Below are 23,825 nucleotides of genomic sequence, written 5' to 3'. Positions count from 1 at the left end.
AATTTTAAAAAGCGCTAAAATGGAGAAAATAATTTTAAAAAGTGCTAAAATAGAGAATACAATTTTAAAAAGTGTTACCAAACCGTCACTATTATCAATAAAAAATTGAAGTGTGTGCTAATAGAAACAAGTTAATGAGTAGCATAAAATAATGGTTTCAGTGGAAATTTTATTAGGCGTTAATTTGTTTGCCTTGGCACAGGCTTCAACTTTTTAAAAGTTGTTTATTAGTAATATTTTAGCGCTTTTATCTTTTTTCACCCTACCAATTCTAATTTGACGCTAGTAATTATAAGTACTGTGAGTAATAATAAGACGTGTAAGTTTTGGGAAATCACTATGTACGTCACTTTTTTCAATAGAATCTTTGAAATGAAATGAAATCTTTCAGTATTACGACCCACGCGTATGCCTGCTAGGCTAAAGGAGACGGTGATGAGAAATGAATGAAGAAAGTGGGAGGAAACGGAAGAACCCCGAGAAAACCCACGCACGCGGTGTTTGTCCACCATAAAGTTCACTTAGAGTGAGCTGGGATTGAACCAAGAACCCCAAGCACCAGAGGTGAACGCTCTACCACTGATTCACCACGGTTCCTTCAATAGAATCTACCGTATTAGCATTGTTTGAGTTCTGAACGTGGTGATGAATCCTGCCTGTATACTTTGATATACTTCCTTTGCCGACGTTTTCTAAAAGTTTCTCCACTTGTTTTATATTTGACGTACTTCTTCTTCAGGCAAATTGTAGTTGTTAAAAAAAGTTTCTGTTGACGAACCTCATAAAAGTCATACAGAAATGATTCCACATTAAAATGATTTACGCCATGTTCTTTTAATAATTTTATTACTATGTTTGAGCATTCCTCCCGTTCTTCTCCAGTTTTTTCCAGGTTTGCTTTGTAGGATTTTCGTCCCCTTCTCCCTTTTGTGCTTGGATTTCCAGAATTCCTGTAGCGTCAACTATTATTGAGCAGAGTCTCTCATCTCACAGTCTGGAATGCGTTGAAAGGAAACCTTTTGGAGTGTAAAATATATAGCTTTTCGCTAATGGGGGACGGCCGTTCGCTTGCAGAAGAAGGAAAGGAACGCTATACCAGCTAAAGAGCCCGTAAAATATAGTCTGATGGTTTTGCAAAGAAGATCAATGAGCACCAACTGCCGAACGTTCGGAGCAAAAGGGCGCCAACCCTACCAACTGTTCGTGTATTTATGATACCTTCATGCGGCTGATCTTCGTTACCTGGAAAATAACCAACCACTTGCTTGTTGAAATTGCAATCAAAATAAAGAGGTAAAGAGAGAGAGAGAGAGAACTCCTCTCGACCCTTACAACTCTGCTGATTTCTTTTTATGGCTCTTCTTATATTGATAGCTGGAAGTTTTGAAGTTTCGTATAATTACACCTACGCTCCGTGTAAATGTAAGATAGTTATCACAATCGTGTTCGCCAATTTTCCAATCGTAAAGTTCAAGGAGACCAAGAGTGGTTGTAAAGTCATTACAATATTCAAGTAGAATAAAGGTAGCAAAAAAAAAAAAAAAAAAAAAAAAAAAAAAAAATTGTATGAGTGACTTCACACATACATTTTACAAATATTTATAGATGCTTGTGCGTTATGGATAGGGACGTGAAGTTTTCGTTTTATTTTGTTCCTGGAATCGGTGTTATCTTTTGCCCCAAAACGGTGGTATTTTTCGCGATTTGTAATGGTTTTGAAAAGCAAGTCTGTCGTAATCATAGAGAGAGTGATCTGTGAAAGCTAATTAAAATAAAATATAATTTTAAAATTAAACGAATATTTTTAAATTTTGACATCTTAAATTTAAAAGAATAAACTATATTTTTGGACTTACACCTGAGAAAAAATGGCTCGATATCCCTCCTAAACTTGGATTTATTTAATGTATGATTTGAATACATATATCGACTAGAAAGCACACTGCAGTATTTCTTAACATTTTCTTCACTTCAAAAAAATCAATTTATAATATATAGGGATGCGCACGAGACAAGATTTGTGGCTGTCTCGTCTCGAAAATGTGCTATAAAAGTGATGTCTCGACTCGAAAACTGTTTATTTCTCTATTGGAAGAGCCACGTCTCGACTCGAATTTTGTCAGGAAAATCCTGTCTCGACTCGTCTCGTGCACATCCCTGATAATATACGTATTTAAAATGCAATTCATGATAAAAATGAAATGAAATTTTTGAGTTTTACGTCCCAAGGTTATGCCGGTTAGGCTGAAGGAGACGGTGATGATGAGAGATGAATGAAATGGTGGAATGAAGAAAGTGAGACGAAACGGGAGAGCCCCGAGAAAACCCATGCACACGGTGTTTGTCCACCACAAAGTTCACTTGGTGGGAGCAGGGTTTGAACCCGGGACCCCAAGCACCAAAGTTGAACGCTCTACCATTGAGATAGATATATAGATAGATAATACGATGATAGGATAAAAGGAAGCATGGTGATCGGTATATATATATATTTGGTGAAGGGCGTTAAAATGAAGAAATATGACAAAGGCTAAAAGCGTTGGGCATTTTTCAGTATTGTTGAGGGCTAAAGTCTTTTTCTGGATATTAGGGGAGTTGCTAAGTCATAATCCATTATAATCAATAGCGCCCAGTGTTTTTACTCTTGAACGGGGCAGGGAATTGCGGGTACCTTCATAACGAGAAACTACGTAGCTTATACCGTTTACCAGACATTGTTAGGGCCATCAAGTCTAGGAGGCTCAGGTGGGCAGATCATGTAACCAGAATGAAAGAAAGTAGAAACGCTTTAAAACTCTTAACTGGAAGACCAATCGGAAAACGACCGTTAGCAAGACTTAGGCGCAGATAAGAGAACAATATTAAGATGGAACTCGCAGAAATAGGAATACAAAGTAGAAACTGGATCCAGTTGGCTAAGGACAGAAGTCAATGGAGAACTTTTGTGGACGCGGCATTGAACCTCCGGGTTCCTTGACCATAGAGTTAGTTAACTATAATTTCTTCATTTTAACCGATCAAAAAATTTTCTCTGTGGTAGAGCATTTTATAAAACCATTGTTTTTGATTTTTTATGGTGACTATTTTTGGATGTAAGAACACATTACACACTCAGTGGTAGAGAGTTCACCTCTGGTGCATACTGACCTTGGTTCGATCCCAGCTCGCGCCAAATGAGCTTTGTGGTGGACAAACACCGTGAGTGTGGGTTTTCTCGGGGCTCTCCCGTTTCCTCTCACTTTCTTCATTCCATCATATCTCCTTTAGCCTAGCCAGCATAAGCGTGGGACGTAAAACTTAAAGATTTCATTTCACGTTACACACTGTTCCTGTGTTATTTTTCGTCCATTCTGTGTATGAAATAAGCCTTTCAACTTTATATTTCAAAGAAAAAACGTAATTTACTGTCCACATCTTTTATCGTCAGCACGCAGCTGGTTCAGAATACATGATGGCATTTCAACAAATCATAATACGAAGTCATATTTCGTATTTTTTTTCCTACCAGATAAATGTGATTTCATGCTTTTATGACTAGGAAAGAATGCAATTTGCTAAAGAAATCTGGCAAAAAATTTGTTATACTTATTTGAGCCAGAAAGGATGACGAAAAAAAAAAATATTTTGTCCGCTGTTGCAACCAGTACGTATAGATAGAATAATGAATTTAAAGGGGACAATATAAGCATTTAAAAGAAGTGTTTAATCTTCTTTTTAAAAATTCATATATCAGTGCTTTTTCTTCTTTTTATGATATGTCAGTTATGAAATGGGTACTACGTTATTCTCTTGTCATCTAAATGTCTACTTATGATGTCTCTTTTTAATGAACAGTCATTTGGTTTTTCATTGTTTACGAGGAAAAGGATTTATAGATGCTTTTAAGAGCCATTTAAGGCCCTCTTGGCCTACATACACTTAGAACATATATCTATACCTTTCCTTCTTTTAGATTATGTACGATATAATTTTTTTTTTCGTTTCAAATAACAGATAAGATTGTCTGTTACTTTAGAATCGTTGCGTTTGTGAAACAAGTCATCTATATGTCCATTTAAGATAATTTGCGGTTCGCTAAATCCTTTTATTAGGATCATGCAGTAGAACGTGCAAGTAACATATATTGAGCGGAATGTGAATGTACCACTTACCTAGGAAATGCTGTGCTTCTGCCACTGATTGTGTTCGAGCTCCAGGACGCTTCTACTTGCTATTACCGGGCATAGGAGTTTCCATTACAGGAGACTACGTTACAAGTAAGACAATGGGTATTGCATTCCACTGCTCTTTACATGCTTCCCATATTACCGGGCATCGGAGTTTCCATTGCAGGAGACTACGTTACAAGTAAGACAATGGGTATTGCATTCCACTGCTCTTTACGTGCTTCCCATATTACCGGGCATCGGAGTTTCCATTGTAGGAGACTATGTTACAAGTAAGACAATGGGTATTACATTCCACTGCTCTTTACATGCTTCCCATATTACCGGGCATCGGAGTTTCCATTACAGGAGACTACGTTACAAGTAAGACCATGGGTATTGCATTCCACTGCTCTTTACATGCTTCCCATATTACCGGGCATCGGAGTTTCCATTGCAGGAGACTACGTTACAAGTAAGACAATGGGTATTGCATTCCACTGCTGTTTACATGCTTCCCATATTACCGGCCATCGAAGTTTCCATTGCAGGAGACTACGTTACAAGTAAGACCATGGGTATTGCATTCCACTGCTCTTTATATGGTTCCCATATTACCGGGCATCGGAGTTTCCATTGCAGGAGACTACGTTACAAGTAAGACAATGGGTATTGCACCCCACTGTTGTTTACATGCTTCCCATAAACCGGTAACGGTCCAGACTCGACGATGGGACAGGCGCCGCTTGAGGTGTCAGGGGAGAAAGCACAGTACTCCATTGGGCGGGCATATGGACTCTTGACAGGAATGTTAGAGAAGGTGATTGGCGAAATTCTAGGTTTCTGTTCCGTACGCCGATAGAATTCCAGCGATGTTTTGGGCGTATGGCTGGATGCCTTGTCTTGGCGCTGTTCAATCTGACTCACATCTTGTCCGTATGTTGCTGGGATTTCATGTTAGTACATTTCAGTCAGAACATGAGTCTGGTAATACGCAGCATTGATTTTGACGTTTCGCTCCGCCTTTTGGAGACTCAGTTTGCCTCTGTACGAGAAACTGGGCACAATCATGAACTCTTTTGGATTTTTTTTTTTTTTTTTTTTTTTTTTAGTTGCTAATGTCGGTATGGTGGGCCCCAGACTTTGTGCCGCATATTTCCCTATAATACGATTCACAGAGGCACGGCCTACACGAAAATTGTGCACTTTACACATTTCTACGACGGGCGACGTCGTTAACGTAGCGTCGGAAAGGGCCAAAATGAACCCCTCCCAGAATTTGTTCAGTTTTCACTCGACGTTCGACCACGTCTCTCTACTGCGCAACTAACGAGATACTGTTGCTTGCCTCGTGGCAATCTCACGCCAACGGGTTGCGCATGCACGATACAGTTGCACATTGAGTTCGGCTCAATACAAATGAATCAACCTCTTTACTTAGCTAGAGCAATTATCTTGGTTCGGTATTTGTACCAATGGGTCAAAATCTTAACGGATAACGGTGGCTATCTATGCCCCATTTAAAATCTATAACATGCCCTTGCTTGTATGCAACCTGCGCAATGGCAAAGACATGTTGGTTGCCTACATGTACAGAATATTCCAAGGATGTTATAAAATAGAGGATCTGCCCATACAACAAAATCGTGAAGCCATACGTCACAGCTTCGGCACACCTACTCTGCCCACTCCGCGTCACTAAGATCGTTTGGAGCCAACAATCATGGCGGAAACGAGAGTAGCCAATCACAGGTGCCGGCTCAGACGATGCTCGGTTGTTTTTTGGCTTCATTGAGTTCATAGGACGAAGATACGTATGGGCAGATCCTCTATTTTATAACGTCCTTGATATATTCAGTTTTTCTTACTGTAATAATCTCGACCAATTTTGTTAATGGAGTCAGTCAGTTAACGTCTTTACGGGTAGGTGGCTATTCATGTTCCGTTTTAAATTTATAAATTCCCTAGCATTTATGCAACCTGCTCAGTAGCAAAGAAATGTTGATTGCCTATATTTGAACAATATTCAGTTTTCTTACTGTAATTATCTCGACCGAGTCTGTTAACAGTCAACTGACAAATTTTCTAAGGTAACGGTAGCTATCCATATCCCTTTTCCCTTACATTAAATCGGGTGATCCTCTTTACTGTCTTTAGCAGAGTTATTATCTATGGAATTGGTTAGTGTCATTGTTGTAGCACACTTTTGAGATTCATCCTTAGATAGTAATCCATACTATTGGATTTGTCGAAGTACAGGCATTACTATACTGCTGTACTATTACAATAGACAGTAATACAAAATTCATCACAATTTTTTTTAAAGATAACTTAAGAATAGGGTCTAAAATTCAACAATATACAGTGAAAACTGCCTTAGCAGACACCTCTCAATAACGGATACGAGCTCCATCCTGGCTAAGGGGTTAGTGTACTCGCCTTCGGTGTGGAAGACCCAGGTTCGATTCCTAGTGGGAGCTCATGTTGGCATCCCAAGTTAAGCTGTAGACCCACATCTCATAGAGCCTCGCTGCTGAAAGGAACGCTAAACTAAAAATCAAGTCAAATCCAAATCAATAATGGATACTCAATAATACGGACAAATTTTTTATCCCGGCAAAAAGTATTTGTATTATACCCACTGATGATTGAATCTGGAACAGACAGATGAAAAGCATTAGCGCTAACAAATTAGCTACGAAGAGGTACATCATACCATAATTCTAAGTGGAAACGACAGACTGTACGATAATAATACTTTCACAATTTTAATTTCACACTATATATTTCGAGACTTTCGAGACGAGACCCGAGACGAGACCGAGACTTGGCCTTCGAGACCGAGATCGAGACAGGCATCTGTTGACCGAGACGAGACCGAGACCGAGACGGCGATTTTTGACTCGAGACGAGATCGAGACCGAGACCGCTACTTATCAACCGAGACGAGACCGAGACTGTATAAAGTCTCGTCTCGTCTCGTCTTGATACCATCCCTATTTACTACACAGTAGACAGGAAAATAAAGCCAATCATGAATCTGCTGATAGGTGTGTGGCTAATTTTTTCCTTTCAGCCATGGGACGGAAGAGGAGTAATGGCTTCTAGAAAGGCCCCTGACTTAAGTTTTGTGAAACTTGTTTACCCACCAGTACCTTATTGTTTCAAATTACATCGTTGAAAGAAGTGTATCTCATACTAGCATTAATTACCCGTTTCGCTGGGTTAAGTTAAGAAAAACAAATGTAGTATGTTTCGTTAGTCAGTCACTTTTTACTATTACTAAAGCGCTCCTTGATATTGGTCCTTTTCGATTATTTTTATATATATATATCCCCTCTCCTCCTCATGTTGCGGGCCACGACATCGAAAGTGTCATTGTTCATCTCAGCGACCTCAAAAACTATAAATTCGACACTAACATCGGTCATTTTCGATCATTTGTAAATGTCTTTCCCTCTCCTTTAAGCTACATCGTCAAAGTGATATGACAAAACTCATCTCATGTTAGAACTTAATCTACGTCGAAAATTTGATCGAGATCGGTTCGGTGGTTCAAGAGTTATTAAGTTTTATTTATTTTTATATATATCTCTCCCTCCTACTTCCTCCCCAAAGTTCTATCGTCAAAGCGAATAGATAAATACCATCCCAGGCCCGAACCTCATCTATGTTGAAAATTTGATCAAGATCGGTCAGGTGGTTCAAGAGTGAAGTCACATAGGCAGTCACTTTCATTTTTATTTTTTTTACATATATATATCTGCCTCCCCCTCCCCTGCGTCGCACCGTCAAAGTTAAATGATTAAAAATTATCCCAAGCCCGAACGTCATGTATGTTGAAAATTTGATCGAGATCGGTTGGGTGGTTCAAGAGTTATTAAGTTTTATTTATTTTTATATATTTCTTCCCTCTCCTCCCCCTTCCCTAAGGTCTACCGTCAAAGTGATATGATAAAAACCACCCCAGGTCCGAACTTCATCCATATTGAAAATTTGATTAAGATCGGTCCTGTGGTTAAAGCGTGATAAAGTCACAAAGACTGTCACTTTTATTTTTTTATTTTTTTTTTACATGTATCTCCCCTCTCTTCCTCCCCTTCGTTGCGTTGTAAAAGTGAAATGAAGAGAAGATCCCAGGCCTGAACCTTATCTATGTTGAAAGTTTGATCTAGATCGGTCGGGTGGTTCAAGAGTAAAGTTTTATTTATTTTTATAGATTTCTCCCCTCCCCTCCCCTAAGTACTACAGTTAAAGTGATATGATAAAAACCACCTCATATCTGAACCTCATGTATGTTGAAAATGTGGTTAAGATCGGTCGGGTAAGATATTGTTTTTTTTTTTTTTTTTTTTTTTTTTTTAAGGTGTTTTCGTTGACTTTCAGTCAAGAAGGTATAGCATTATCCCTAATTATCGTAGGATTATGGTTCATACGTCGTTTTGTTCAGAATAAAGTAGGCTTTCAGACAGTATCACTCACATGTTCCTATCATGTACCTGAGGGGATTTTTGAAGGGAAATCTGTATTTTTTGACGAAAAAACCTTCTTCAAGTTTGGGGCCCCTGAGCCCCCAAGGGTCTGCGCACAAACCTGAAAATATCTTGAAAAACACTACGTAGTGTGCTAATTACTTGTGTCAAATTAGAATTTTCTGTCTTTAATAGTAAAGGCGGGAAATGTTTTTTACCCATGTTGGAAGACAATCAAAAAACGCCCAAAATTTTCCTAAAATGCACCCTACAATTAAAAAAATTCCTGATACGTCCCTAATTATCGTAGGATCAGATTCATACGCCGTTCTCTTCAGAATAGAGTAGACTTTCAGACAGTACCACTCACATGTCCCTAAGGAGGGAAAAGTTTAGGAAAATAGGGATTTTTTGTAAAAAAAAATACCTTTTTCACCATTTTGAGTCCTTCTGGCTCGGCTCTGGGTAAACACACAGATCTGGAAATCACTTGCAAAAATAGTACTTGTGGTTCTAATTATTTGTGAGAAGTACCAATCTCTTATCTTCAACACTAAGGGCGAGAAAAATTATTTCCCTTTTCTGCGAATATCCCCAGAATTTGCCAAAGATTCTATAGAAAGTTTAAAAATTTCCTGAGTCGTCCGTAATTATTGTAGGATGATGATTCATACGTCGTTCTCTTCAGAATAGAGTACGCTTTCAGACTACACTCACATGTCCCTCAGACGTCCCTAAGGAGGGAAAAAATTGAGGAAAATAGGGATTTTTTGTGAATCTTTGGGGCCCTCTGGCGCGGCAAAGGGGTAAACATACAGGTCTGGAAATCACTAGCAAAAATAGTACTTGTGGTACTAATTATTTGCAACAAATGCCAATCTCCTATCTTCAATACTAAGGGCGGGAAAGATATTATCACAAGCGCGCAAAGCGCTCCAAATTACAGTAGTAACAAAAAGGATATTATGTAAAAAAAAAAAAAAAAAATCCCTGACACGTCCTTAATTATCGTAGGATGATGATTCATACATCGTTTTGTTCAGAATTGAGTAGGCTTTCAGAAAGTACCACTCAGATGTCCCTATTATGTACCCGAGCGGAACAATAATCGCGAAAGTGGGATTTTTGGTCACTTTTTTACCTTTTAGCCCCTCTAAACCTCCCTTCTGTTTTGACGAAGAGATCCGAAAAAATTCAGACAAAAACTAAAGGGTCCACTGATTGTTTGTATAAAACTTCAGATATCTAGGGTTAAAGGGAAGCACACCAAAAAATACTACCACCTCACTAAAAAAAAAAAAAAAAAAAAAGGAATTTGTAAAGTGATGAAGTAATACCCCCTTATGTTCCGGCGCCAGGAAGCGTATAGACCCTTCCAAGGCTTTCTTCAATGCCTCCTCTCTTGTAAAATTAAAAAAAAAGGAACTAAATAGCTTTGTTAGTTCTCTTTTAATCGAATTTTAAAGACACTATCATTTCGTAGTAAAAACTACGATATATCTTAAAAGGGTTAAACGAGATGAAGTCACAAAGACAGTCACTTTTATTTTTACTTTTTTTTTTTTACATATATATCTCCCCCTTATCTCTCCCCTTCGTTGCATTGTAAAAGTGAAATGAAAAGAAAGAAGAAAAAAACATCCCAGGTTAGAACCTTATTTATGTTGAAAGTTTGATCGAGATCGGTAGGGTGGTTCAAGAGTTATTAAGTTTTATTTATTTTCATATATTTCCCCTCCTCCCTCCTCTAAGATCTAATGTCAAAATGAAATGATAAAAAACTTCCCAGGTTTGAACTTCATATATGTTGAAAATTTGATTGAGATCGATCGGGTGGTTGAAAAGTAATTAATTCATGAACATAGTCACTTTTATTTTAATATTTATTGATTTTTATATATCTCCCCCTCCATCCCCTTCCCTACGTTGCTTCGTCTAAGTAAAATGACAAAAATCCCGAACATCATCTACATTGAAAATGTGATCAAGATCGGTCGGATGATTCAAGAGTTATTACGTTTTATTTATTTTTTTCTGTTCCCCTCCCCTAAGTTGTACCGTCAAAGTAAATAGCTAAAAACACTATCAGGCCAGAACCGCATCTACGTTGAAAATTTGATCGAGATCGGTCATTCGGTTCAAGAGATTAAGAGTCACAAAACATAGTCACTTTCAGTTTTATAATATAGATTATAAAGCACCTATTTGCTAATCTTATTGACTCACCTTTAACACCCCAGCACAGCTCGTCCTTATTTATCTACAAACTTTAAAAAGTTCCTTACTGAATTTTCTATATGTGTGTGAGACTGTCTGTTATTTTCGAATTTTTCAATTTTGAGCCTTAATTCGATAGAGCATCAAAAACTATCTGAGAGAGTGATGGAATTTTTCGCGTCACTCTTACCGTTCCCGAGATATTGGACAAACAGTTTGGATTTTGGATTGAGTCTTCATCCCGGCGAAATTAAAATACCGCTAATTTTACATTAATTATGTGATATCTTCAAATAGATAAAAGATAATCGAAATGTGGAACAAGAGCGCCCTAGACAACCGTTATCATGACTCACTTATCTGCTTTCGACTTCGAGCCATTTTGAAAATCGGCATTTATTTTCGCGTTTCTAAACAGCTGAAAACATAAAGCCGAAACTTCTGATAACGATACCTCACGCAAAATAATATTGCCTAGGGCGCTCTTGTTCCATATTTCAATTATCTTTTATCTATTTGAAGATATCACATAATTACTGTAAAATTAGCGGTATTTTAATTTCGCCGGGATGAATACTTTTAAGGAGCCATATTTCGGGAATCCGTAAGCCATAGAGAGATGATATTTTGCATTTTTTTCTTTTTTTCAATTTTGAGTATGTGTCTGCATAAATCAAGATATGGTAGAACGTTTTAACACAACTCTTAAACAAAACATGTGGAAAAAAATTACTATTCAAAGAAATTATAAAAGGATAAATATATTACAAGAATTGTTTAATGAGTATAATAATAAAGCACATAGAACCATTACTATAAAGCTTGTAGAAGTTAATAAGAAAAATTAATTCTTTTAAAATTCGTTCTGGCAATGCTCTTGGAGCATTCTCAATTTATTTATTTATTTATTATAGTTTCTAATCTATCACCCTGTGTTATGTGTGTATCCGGGCGCGAAAGCAATCGGGAATTGGAAAACTGACCTCCCTGAATTTGATAACAGATCGTTTTCTTGGTGCAAAAGAAGGGAGAAAGACACAATACAACATTTGAGATTTAAAGAAAGGAGAAAATAGACAACAGCGATCGAGTTGTAAGAGGGAGAGAAAAATATTCCTGATCTTCGTAAGTTGTACATTCATCTGTCTTTTTTTTTTCCTTCTCTTATCGTGATGGCAGAGAATGAAATGGCCATTCAAGATTGATGTAGTGGTGTATTCTCCAGAGAGTCAGTCAAGACTGCTGGATTTCGTAGTGCGTTGTCGCTAGTTGCATTGTGTCTCGAAGAGTTCCAAAGCACATCAATTTTTAGCTTCTGTTTGCGGACTCCGTGGCCTGTTAGTTGTTCGCTCGTGACTCGACTACAAAGAAATAAAATTAAGACTCCATTTTGTGTTCAGAAATGGACGTTCTTGTTTGTTTCTTCTGGTTAAATTTTAAGATAAAAGTAGATCTGATATAACTAGTTCAACATAACGGCAGTTGTACTTTTGGTTTGGGAAATTAATTCCTATTTTAGATTGAAGACGATAAAATTGCTTCGTGTAAGAACACAGGAGTGATATACAATTCTTAGCAGTGTTAAAAAAAAAAAAGTATTAATGGAGAAATGAAACGAACTAAAAGGTTTATGATGAGAGTGAACTGTCTCAAACTCTTTTAAGTTACGCCTTCGACCTAAGGCTCTAGTAGCACTGGTGTATTATAGTGTGGTTTTTCTTCTTTTTAATTTTGTGTTCCACGATTGTACCTTTTAAACTAAAACTAAACTCTTGGGGCCGCGGTGGCTCAGTGGTAGAGCGTTCATCTCTGGTGCTTGGGGTCCCAGCCTCCGCCAAGTGAACTTTGTGGTGAACAAACACCGTGTGCGTGGGTTTCCTCGGGGTTCTCCCGTTTCCTCCTACTTTCTTCATTCCACCATTTCATTCATTACTCATCATCACCGTCTCCTTTAGCCTCACCGGCATATCCATGGGACGTAAAACTCAAAGATTTCATTTCATTTTTCCTGGCGCACCACCCCACCCGGTTTGTGATACTCATGCTTGCGGGGTGATATATGGTCTCCTCTCCGTTAATGCTTGCTTTATGATTTTATAATGGTGCATAAGAATATCCACAGGGGATAGTGTACTCTTTTGGTAAGGTTTTTCCATGTTAATCTCCACGTCTCATATAGCCACGTTGCTGAAATGGACGCAAAAACTCAAATCAAACTGGAAGTGGTAGAAATAATCCATTTCCGGTTTCAATATGATCGCCATAGAACAAAAACGGGAGCAGATAGCAACAACTTTTTTTTTTTTTTTTTTTTTTTTACCAATCAATATAGCGTCTTAAAGAATTCTCTCTTCTTTTTTCTTTCACTACTAAGACCGGAAGTAGTAGAAAGTTATAACTTAAGTTTCAACACTCACTATCCTTCTGTTGTAGCCAAAGTTTAGATAGGCCTATGTTTCAACTTTGATTTCGCATATTTTGGAAATCTATCGTATTTTTCATAACTTCAAAACGTAGTTCACTTCTTTTTTCCTCTATAGGGGCACGGTGGCTCAGTGGTATCTCTAAACGTAAGGTCTCTAGTTCGATCCCAGGCCAGGTAAATTTGCAGATAACAATATCGTGTCCGTGGGTTTTCTCGGGGTACTTCCTTTTCCTCCCACTTTCTCACCCCACCAATTTTCCCATCAACATTCACTTGCCTTAATCGTCGTCTCCGTTATTCTAAAGGACATAAATGTGGGACGTTAAACTCAAATATTTCGTTTCCTTTCATTTTCTTTTCCGTTATCTTTCTTCTTTTCCTTTCCTTTTTGTGAAGAAGTCTAGTATACTCCATACGTTCTTCTCTTTTCAATAGTGTGAGCACTAAAAGCATCTTCGCGTATCAGACTCCAATAGTTTGAAACATAAAAAGTTTTAGTTCCGATTTTTAAAGTAAATTCTGAGTGATTTTTCTTCTTCTTTCTTTCGCGAGGTAGGTCTCTTTTATGTAATTAGCAGCCATATGGTAAAAACGGCGGAATCTGTGTCACTTTACTAAGGATGAACCTTGAGGTAGTCTTCGTAAGCTTTTTTTATTTATTTATTTTTTAATTTTTTAAAAGGAAACCGCGGAAGAACATATAAAGAAGGGCTGATTAGTAAGTAGCTAATGTGTTCACTACCATTTTACGTGCATTGTTTTGAGTGGAAATTCAAATGAACATGTGAAGGACGTACACTTAATATTATGCAATGGATGGCCTTCCTCAAGCGACCATATTCAAAGGTTTACTGTTCATTTGATTCAAGCTGTAACGCATAAGTTTGAAACACAATACGTGTTTCGTTAAGAGTCTTCATCCTGGCGAAATTAAAATACCGCTAATTTTACAGTAATTATGTGATATCTTCAAATAGATAAAAGATAATCGAAATGTGGAACAAGAGCGCCCTAGACAATATTATTTTACATGAGAAACCGTTATCACGACTCACTTATCTGCTTTCGATTTCGAGCCATTTTGAAAATCGGCATTTATTTTCGCGTTTCTAAACAGCTGAAAACGGAAAGCCACTAGGTGACTTGTGATAACGGTACCTCACGCAAAATAATATTGTCTAGGGCGCTCTTGTTCCATATTTCAATTATCTTTTATCTATTTGAAGATATCACACAATTACTATAAAATTAGCGGTATTTTAATTTCGCCGGGATGAAGACTCTTAAGCGGTTTGTTTAATACAGAATGTTCATTACTTCTTTCATATTTTTAATTGATCTTCAATAAAGATTCTTTAATTCTTCTTTGCATCTTTGTGTATTCAAGGTTCCTTTAAAAATTTATAGGTAAAAAAAAATGTTACAAATGAAATGAAATGAGTTTCACGTCCCACGATTATGCCGGCTAGGCTAAAGGAGACGGTGATGAGGAGAAATGAATGAAATGAAGAAAGAGGGAGGAAACGGGACAACCCCGAGAAAATCCACGCACACGGTGTTTGTCCACCACAAAGCTCACTTGACGCAAGCGAGCTAGAATCGAACCAAGGACTCTTGCACCAGATGTGAACGCCCGATAGTTGAGCCATCTTGGCCCCCCTGAAAAATTACTTGAGGGAACCATAAATAATTAACTATGTGTGTTTTTCATTAAATCGTAGCGCTTACATCTGGTGCTTGGGGTCCCTGGTTCGATCCCCGACGAAGGAAGTTTGTGGTGGACAACATCGTGTCCGTTGATTTTCCCAGAGTACTCCGATCTCCTCCCACTTTCTCATTCCACCAGTTCTTCTATCATCATTCACCCTCATTTAATTATCGTCTCCTTTAACCAATGGGCATAATCGTGGGACGTTAAACTAAAAGAATTCATTTCATTTCATAACTTTACATCATATAATATATATATATAAATGCGTGTTAGTTACTGTATAAATTAGATTACGTGTGCTGTTTCACTTCTTTCTCTTTTTCCACATTTGTTGAGGAAAAACGCAGCCAATTTAAAATGTGCGCAATAAAATCATTGCCTAAAAACGCTTTTATGCTCCTTTAACGAAAAAATTAATTAGTAATAAAATATTTATTAACTATTCTCCAGTGCATATTTGTCGTACATCCTTGAATGCTAGAAAAAAAAAATGAAACCTTATGTCCCTTTGTGTTTGGCCGAACAGCATAACGTTTCTTTTATTTAGGAACAAATTTCATCACTTTTTTTTCTTTAACAAGAAAATACAAGTCTTTTTTTAGAAGAAAGAGAAAGATTCACATTCCAAAGTGATGAAGTAAGAGCATATGTCAGACGAAAATTTAGTAATAGCTTCTCAGATATATGTGTGTCTTTTGTTTTTAGTTGTAATAATGTTCAGTAATTTAATTTATGCTAAGGATGACTAACAATAATGAATCGAACAATAGAAACAAAGTTAGAGAGAGAGAGAAAATACTTTCCAAGAGCATTAAATGATTATTATTTGTTAAGTTTTTCTCTGTTAATGCTATTCAATCCAGCCAGGTAGTTAACACGTTTACTTTCGTCAATTTCTTCCAGAAATTACTTTAAATATACCCACACATTCATGAGCGCTGTAAATTCTTACAGGTATTTAGGCCAGGATAATATAAGCATATACGTTATATTTATTTCGTAAGCAAATCTTGAGAAATACTATAGTATCATCACGTTAATCTTATTATATGTATATGGTCTCTACAATGTGTTCTATTTTTACGACAAAATGGCTGAAACATTTAAATTGAATTTTTAAACATAGTTACAACGAATGCCAAATCCGTTTCTTATCACTTCTCTTTGGTAATAAACTATTCACAAGTTAAAACGATTTTAAATATAGAATATATTCTGCTATACAAGAGAGTATTGTAAAGTTTTAATTTTCATAGTAAAAAAAATCAGGATACAGGGATTGTTCTGGTTTGTAGTTGTTAACCCCTTTCTTTGTAATCATCACTCATATTTACACATTTCTCCTAGCTTTAATTCATTTTATGAATACCGTCATTGTAGAAGTTTGCACATTGTGCTTTAAACCACTCTTCCACCTCATGAATGACGACATCTGTGTAGTCAAAATGGCGATCACGCAACGGATTCTTCATTTCAGGAAACAAGAAAAAGTCACTGGGTGCGAAGTCTTGAGAATAAGGTGGATGCTGCAATATCTGGAAGCCGTACGTCCTTGCTTTGTCGACAGCAACTTGAGATGAATGAGCTGGTGCATTCTGAAAACGTGTCAGCAGACGAGGAACCAGTGCGCAGATACCTTAGACATGTGAAGTTCGTTATGGATAATTTTTCACACACTACCATAACATACTAGTCTAATTTATAATCGTTTAGGTGGTTACACGTCTGTCTTCGAGGATTAAACACTCCACTTTCTTCACAGTAGCCGCATTCTCCGTCACGGATGGCCTTCCGGTCCTGAGTCGTCTGTGAAAGACATAAGACAAGTTTGAAATTTCCTTTCCACTTTACAATGATGTTATAAGATAGAGAATCATCGTCATGCACAGCCTTCATCTCGTCATGAATTTGTCTGGCATTATTACCTTCAAATGCAGGAACTTTATCACACTGCGAGCCTCAATCTTATCCATCTTGCACTTTCGTGTCGTTACTTTTGGCATACCCTGTAAAAGACAATTATTAGGAGCTAATTTTCTTAATATCATGCACATAAGAACCAAACATAAGAGTGACAAAATTTCATCATCATATCTTGATTACTTCCTGGTAATAATTAAAACTTTACGATAGCCCCTCGTATAAAAGGGTTTTAAGGGGGCACGACGGCTCAGTAGTGGAGCGCTCACCTCCGGTGCTACGAGTCCTTGGTTCGATCCCAGGCCAGGTCAGTTTGTGATGAATCGATATCGTGTCCGTGGGTTTTCTCAGAATTCTCCTGTTTCCTCCCGTATTCTCATTCCACCAATACTTTCCTCATTATTCATTTTCATTATTCACCCGCCTCTTTTAGCCTACAGGCATAAACGTGGGACGTAAAACTGATTTTTTTTCTCATTAGAATATCTACTATATAAATAAGAAACAGATGTTATATGTCGCCTTTTCACGACAAAATGGTTGAACAATTTGAAATGAGTTTTTGAACATAGTATAAACTTGGATCGAGCTAAGATTTTATTATTTCACCTTAATAGTCAACTGTTTACATTTGAGATAATTGGTCATCAAAGTGTTCATTAAAATTCCGTTTTCACGTGGAAACGTCCGAACCATTTTCCCCTGTGATGTATACAACCGAAACAACCGTACTGTTCTCCAGGTTGCCTATCATTCAGGCAGTTGCAAGATAAATTTATTCTTGCTGTTAGATTGAATGTCATTTCGTTTAGTTGATCCGAGCGAAGCAGGGTGAACGAAGCTAGTATATACATGATGTTATCTTCAACAGTTGTTTATTATTATTATTATTATTATTATTATTATTATTATTATTATTATTATTATTATTATTATTATTATTATTATTAAAAATACAATGTTAAACAGCAGTGTGCCATTATTAATAAACGTTATTAAAGTATGGACTCTTGAACAACTTGAAATGTTGCAGGCTGCCGAAATTACATAAAGACTCAAGCTCAAAATATTACACGCTCAAAATTATACACAAGACACTGTCCTACAATAAGCAGGAAGTATCGTATGCTTTCTCCTGTAGTTCTCCAGATATGTTGTATTGTAAGATAGATCAAGTAATATTATTTGAATATTATTTTTGGATCAAAATATCCCATATATTTGAGTCCAAAATTTTCCTAATAACTATCACTTAACTCTGTATGATGTGCTTATTCCGTTTGAAAAAAAACGAAAACTCGGTTTAGGGGCCTTCAAAATTGTGTGACCCCTGATCCAAAATCTAATTATTGGTCAAGGTCGCAATCGTTTGATGCAGTGTTTAATCATTCCTAAAATTCTTGTTGGTATAGAATATTGAACTATTAATTTTGATATACAAAAAATAGGTGCCCTCAAAATTTCTCTGTCCCTCCACTGCCCCCTCCGCCAAGAAACACGCTATCGTCGTTACTGATGGTACACCAGGTAGTTATCACTCGTAATTTTCATGTACATGGGTCCAGGATCAATTCTCGGTTGAGGACAAAATTTTGAGAGCTGAACGAGCATAATGAGGAATTAGTGATTGCGGTCTAAAAATCCAAAAAAGCAATTACGCTGAGAACGTAAGATTTACCAGATGCCACCCATTGAAATGTTTTCCGTTTTGCCGATCGTACCATCACGTAGAGACCTGCACGGGCCGGGCTTGGGCGGGCCGGGCCGGGCTTGGGCTGGCCGACACTGATTTCTCTTCAGGTCGGGCCGGGCTGGGGCCGATCAATTGCAATTCTTTAATAATTATTGACTTTCGTTAAACGATAATTTGAATAAAGCGAAACATTGAAGAATTGTGTCCGTGAAAAATGTTACAAAGAATGCAATAGCTATTTACAGTTTGTGTTGCTTAGCGGCTCCACTTTCACTATAGAGGATTGCAGGCATTATGCGGTAAATTGAGCTCTAACCTTTACCTTCACTGAACTCAAAATATAAAAAGAAGGGGTGGGAATGTTTTGTCTGTCGCTAAACCATATTGCCATCTTCACTTTATGCTAAAAATCAATTAAGTCAGATTTTTGTTACAGGGAATGGAGTTTTTGTTCTCTCGATGACAGGCAAAGTTCTAGGAGGGAATGGTGCCATTCGGGAGGCAAGCGTCAGGTTGTGAACCAGATTTTAAAAAATGTTTCTGAGGGTTAAGTCAAATTTAGTACTAAATTTTGAGAAAGATTCGGGTTCAAGCTATTTTTTTTAAGTTATCGGGCCGAGGTCGGGCCAAAAAGTTTTAAAATTTATCGGGCCCGAGCCGGGCTTGGGCCAGGAATTTTGAAAAAGTTATCGGGCCGGGCCGGGCTCGGGCCGAAAATCTCCAAAATTTTTCGGGCCCGGGCTGGGCCGGGCCTAGGTACGTTCGGGCTGGATTGGGCTCGGGCCGAAAAATTCGGCCCGTGCAGGTCTCTACCATCACTGCTATAGCTCGAAGGAGCTCATTTAATAGCGCAAAGCTCTGTAACACATGAATTGCAACATTTAATGTAAGGAAACTTCACTTTAGAATTGCTTAAGTAATGATTCACATTCATAATTACCAACAACCATATAACGCACGAACCTTCAAGTCACAATACTCATAGCTTCCATAAAACATTTGTTTTCGCCGTTTGATATGTTGTACACGAATAAAGAAAAGCTATTCATATGAGTGAATGTGAATGACCATAAATCAAATTTTACACCTTTTCAAATTGCAGTATATATTACCTCATTTTCCGCTACATACGCACTCAAAATGTATATTGTAGCAATTTACATTCGTGTTCGAGACGATACTAATGCCTTCGTTATGTTGGTCGACTTTTCTTCTTGAAGGCCTGCCACACGAAATTGGAAGATCTTGGTGGTATCGCAATATATAACATATCTAGACGAAATATTCTTAATATTACCCAGATATACTTAACAAAATAAGTACTACAGAGGATTTATTATTATTTGGCAGATTAAAAAAAAAAAAAAAAAAAAAGTTGCTGCAACAAAATGTATGTAGAATCGAGTCAGGGCTGTAGTCATAGTCAACAGGTTTTATATTTTGTTTTGCGTAATAATGCCGTATTATTTATTGCCGTTCACAGTTGCAGCAAACAGTAATAATATAAATCAACGTTAAATTTATATTAAAATGTATTTCCATTAGTATCATTCAGAGGCGCATTCACAGGGAAGTCCACCGAGTCCGAACCCCCCCTTCCCAATAAACCTCCTTACTCAACATACATGTATACACTCTCTCAATACAACTCAGTAAGTCCAGCAGTGGGAAATAGGCTAGTAGACTAGTCAACTGCCAACGTTGTCCTTATGTTGTAATTGGGCACTTTGACGAACATTTGTCAACTCTGTAGGCCCAACAGTAAATGGTAGACTAGTCAACTGCCAACGTAGTAATTGGCATCTTTGACCAGCGTTTGTCAACTCTGTAGGCCCAACAGTAAATGGTAGACTAGTCAACTGCCAACGTAGTAATTGGCAAGTTTGACCAGCGTTTGTCAACTCTGTAGGCCCAACAGTAAATGGTAGACTAGTCAACTGCCAACGTAGTAATTGGCATCTTTGACCAGCGTTTGTCAACTCTGTAGGCCCAACAGTAAATGGTAGACTAGTCAACTGCCAACGTAGTAATTGGCATCTTTGACCAGCGTTTGTCAACTCTGTAGGCCCAACAGTAAATGGTAGACTAGTCAACTGCCAACGTAGTAATTGGCAAGTTTGACCAGCGTTTGTCAACTTTGTAGGCCCAACAGTAAATGGTAGACTAGTCAAATGCCAACATTGGCCCTATGTTGTGTTGTAATTAGCTACTTTGACGAACATTTGCCAACTCAGTAGGCTTAATAGTGGGAAAAGTAGACTAGTCAACTGTCAGCGTTGATCCTACGTTGTAATTGGCCACTTACAGACGAGCATTTGCCAACTCAGTAAACCCAAGAGTGGGAAGTGCTAGACTAGTCAACTGCCAACATGGCCCTATGTTGTAATTGGACACTTTGACGAATATCTGTCAACTGTGTAGCCCCAACAGGGGAAAATGGTAGGTAGGAAGTGCCAACGTTGGCTCTACGTTGTAATCGGAAGTTTTGCCGATCGATTGCCAACCAACTGAATTCTCAAATCTATGCGGGGGGTCTACCAAGTAGTGGGTAGGTGGAGTTGGTAGCTATTATAATATATATGTGTAGGAAGAAAAACATGAAATTAATTTAGAGCGGACTGGCTATTTGAGAATGTATTTCATGAAAGTAGTTTTAACACGAGACCTATTAACAAGGGCTATGGCATCCATCTACTAACGGTAGCTAGTAGCTGTGTGTTCAATTTCTGCTGTTTGTCTTGCAAATAACGAACCGACATGTGCACAAAAACTTTTTTTTCTTGCTTGCTTTCAGAACAACACCATTAACAACAAGGCTGGTGTATGTTTTCAGCGTCATTACTGAACGGTCACCAATTGCATCAGGTTACTTGTTATGTGTGCATGGTTCAAACTGCACGTACCTTTTAGTAACAGTCTGTTTGTGATTGGCTAAAACCTGAAACAGCAACAACAACCCACACAGATATCGTTAACAGCAAAGAACATAGTGACTGTTGAGAGCTTTTGTCTGTGGGACGCAATAATAGATGTTAAATCATTGCTTTCAGTCAATGCGTAATAAGTAGGTATGCTTCCTTACCAAGCCAGTTACCTGACAATCCCTAATAAGTAGAAAGCAATGTTATTTATTCCTTTCGGCTCATTTTTCTGGGTTGTATCTTATTTCGAGTCATGCTTTTATGTCGAGAAAGTAATATTGGAACATCTTATCAACCATATTTACTTGATTAATGTATTTTTGTAATGTCAGACGTCATCATTTAAAATTATGTTCAAGACAGGAGATATTTATAGTATTCTGTGCCGAAACGATTTCTTAAGATTAAAGAAGAAAAAAATGATTGACTAGTGTTAAGAGTCTTCATCCCGACGAAATTAAAATACCGCTAATTTTACAGTAATTATGTGATATCTTCAAATAGATAAAAGATAAATGAAATATGGAACAAGAGCGCCCGAGACAATATTATTTTGCGTGAGGTACCGTTATCACAAGTCACCTAGTGGCTTTCCGTTTTCAACTGTTTAGAAACGCGAAAATAAATGCCGTTTTTCAAAATGGCTCGAAATCGAAAGCAGATAAGTGAGTCGTGATAACGGTTTCTCATGTAAAATAATATTGTCTAGGGCGCTCTTGTTCCACATTTCGATTATATTTTATCTATTTGAAGATATCATATAATTACTGTAAAATTAGCGGTATTTTAATTTAGGCGGGATGAAGACTCTTAAAGAAGAAAAAAATGATTGGCTAGTGTTAATACATTAAGTACAGAGTACCATATGACAGCTTTGAGAACAAGAATTGTAGGAATGGTCCCAAAACATGGTAAAAAAATTGCGATTTTGACCAAGAATTAGTTTTTGGATCAGGGGACACAAAATTTTTGAACGACCCCTAAATCGAGTTTTCGTATTTTCTACGGAATAAGCACATCATGCTAAGTTAACTGATAGTTTGGGTTCGGCTACATTGTAAATAGTTCTCCAGATATAAGGTCTACAAGAAAATTTTTGATTGAAATATAATGGATCTTTTGATGCAAAATCGGATCAGGGGCCAAGGGCGCCCATGTTGTAGTTTCTAAGGGGGGCAATAATAAGCGACGTTTCAAAAATAGTTTCGAATTTTGCTGTAACTAATGTAAAAATTCTATTGGATTTTCGATATTCTGAAGTACAATTTCCTCTAGGGGGGTAAGCACTCCACCTTGCCCCCCTGATGGGCGCCCATGTTAGGGGCCACAGAATTTTTGAACGGCCCCTAAATCGAGTTTTTGTATCTTTTTTTTTTTTCGGAATAAGCACATCATACTGAGTTAAGTGATAGTTTGGGTTTGGCTACACTGTATGTAGTTCTCCAGATATAAGGCGTACCGGTACAAGAAAATTTCTGATTTTAATATATTGGAACTTTTGATCCAAAACGAACATTTACTGTAGATTATACAAAACGATTTGTGTTAACGATTGGCAAATCGGAAAAATGTAGTTATACGTTTACAATACCAATCACAGAAGTTTCCTGCAGTTTCACATGTGCGCTTTGATCTGGAGGTGAAAATGAAATGAGAGAAAATATTTTCAGTTTTGCGCCCCAGAATTTTGCCCTGTGCGCTGAAGAAGACGGATGATTAACGAAAAGCAATAATTATAAAAAGAATTGGTGGAATGGCAATGTGGGAAGAAGCGGAAGAATCAACGGGCACGATGTTGTCTACCATCAACTGACATATGGCCTAAGAATGAAGGGACCCCTCGCACGGGAAGCGAGCACTCTACCACTAAGCCACCGTTTCCCTACATCGCACGGAGTCGTGAAGCTTCATCCAAATCTACCAATTTCAAGATCCAATAGAACACGAGGATGTGTCTCTTCCGTCAACCCCAATCAGGACATTTTTCTGGACTCCTTATGAGACAATCACAAGATGTTTTTTGCTCTGTCCAAATATTGTCTCGTGACAAGCATAGTGACTCTTAAGTGTACGGTGTTTACTTCTAGTAAGATGATTCCTTGGTTCGATCCCAGACCACAGACAATAAATGTGTTTTTCTCGGTGTTCTCTCACATATTTATTCCACCAATTTCCTTTTAATTAATCATTCGTCACCTTTACTCTACAAAGCATACGGGTGAGACTTAAAAATTAAGATTTTTACTCAAAGCGCCGGCCACAATCGTTGGCACGTTGGCTAGGCCAATGAAACAAAGTCCGCGACGCGACGTTGCCATGTG

At 37.6% G+C, this 23,825-nt stretch overlaps 1 protein-coding gene across 2 annotated transcripts in view; it reads left to right on the top strand.

The window, feature by feature from the left end:
• Positions 1-23,825, top strand: part of ko (Stork-head domain-containing protein knockout) — a 540,883-nt gene that overhangs the window by 340,356 nt on the left and 176,702 nt on the right. The gene's annotated exons all lie outside the window — the stretch shown is intronic.

Source organism: Thermobia domestica, chromosome 5 (assembly GCF_964235325.1).
Source record: "Thermobia domestica chromosome 5, izTheDome1.hap1.1, whole genome shotgun sequence".
NCBI classification, from domain to species: Eukaryota; Metazoa; Arthropoda; class Insecta; order Zygentoma; family Lepismatidae; genus Thermobia; species Thermobia domestica.
Note: the sequence above shows the minus strand (reverse complement) of the source record. Positions and strands in the feature narration are given on the sequence as shown.